Genomic DNA, 1,332 nt, shown 5'->3' on the forward strand with positions numbered 1-1,332 from the left:
GCACCATGCTGCGCGCTCTCCCCCTTCCCTTTCATTAGCATCGGTTGTCGTCCATCTGACGTGTGTACGCAGCTTTATCCAGATGGTTGGATGAATATCATTTCGATGGATCTTTCCTTCATTAGGTTTCTGGATTTTTATACAGATGGTACAGTCCTCCAGTAAATACCCTGATATATAATTTGAATTACCTGTTTAACCTGTGATTTTTTAATCTAAAAAAAAAACTTTTGATTGCTTTTGTATTCACTGTTGCAACATTGTGCATGATTTATTTGCCTGTAATAATAAAAAAAAATTAAAAAATAAAGTTGATCTCAATTCAATTGCTTTTATTTAGTTTTTTTGAAAGTTTTCATTGTTTTTTCAAACCTATTTGCATCTCAAAGCTGCTGCTCTCCTTCAACTATTTCCTGTCTATATGCACTCACTCCAGTGTCAGCGTCACATCATTGCTCTGGACCACATTCCTGATAGTGATAATAGTGACCCATACTGGTGCAATGTTTGTGAGCACAATCAGTCTCCACCAGAGATGCATTTGACAGGGTCACAACATGGAAGCAAAGTTGGGAGACAGTTGTTACCCCATAAGATGAAGTGCCTGGACATGGACCTTCCACCAAACACAAATCACTTAGGCTTAGTATGTTAAAAAAGCTCTAGACAGGTAAAGAGTAAGAAATGATATCTTACCCCTGCCTGCCGCATTTCCAGGCATGATGTCCCTGTCCTTCCTGGTAGGTTTCTGTAGGATGCAGAACAGGAAAAATCTCACAAGAATACAAACCAATCCATTGCAAGAATGTTTGCTTGTAAATTATATCCTGTTCTGCTATTCACAGGAATGCATTAAAATATGAGAGTGAATCTCTTTTTGGCCTTTTGTCGAAGATCAGAAGTAATATCTAATTTTATCATTTTAATGTCTGATGAGTCCCCAATCAGGGGTCCTTATATTAATGGATTTTTGGAACAAGGAGATGATTGTTATTTCTGCTCCCAGGGATCCCAAACAGCATAAAATTATCTTCCATTGTAGACGAAATTTCAGCATTAGAATGTTGAATTTATAATTACGATTTATGACAATGATGAACGCAGTCAGGCAGGGAAGGTGATAGTGATCACCACATTGACAATACCTCGTATATTGCTTGTGCTTTACTAGGTGGCCACAGCACATGACCAAGGAGACAGGGCACATGGGTGTCACAAAATCATTCACTAGTAGCTGTATATTGAGGATGTTGCAAGATAAAGACCCGCGTGATCAACCCGCTGCTCCCTACCCAACACACAGAAGACCAACCATTGTTTCTACACAACTAT

The 1,332-nt window shown here is 38.9% G+C and overlaps 1 non-coding gene across 1 annotated transcript; it reads left to right on the forward strand.

The window, feature by feature from the left end:
* Positions 1 to 869: 869 nt before the first annotated feature.
* On the forward strand, positions 870 to 1,059 carry LOC140340172 (U2 spliceosomal RNA). Its single transcript, XR_011922608.1, has one exon. It is a non-coding gene; the product is annotated as a U2 spliceosomal RNA (small nuclear RNA).
* Positions 1,060 to 1,332: the final 273 nt, after the last annotated feature.

The sequence above is a fragment of the Pyxicephalus adspersus genome, chromosome 10 (assembly GCF_032062135.1).
Source record: "Pyxicephalus adspersus chromosome 10, UCB_Pads_2.0, whole genome shotgun sequence".
Classification (NCBI taxonomy): Eukaryota; Metazoa; Chordata; class Amphibia; order Anura; family Pyxicephalidae; genus Pyxicephalus; species Pyxicephalus adspersus.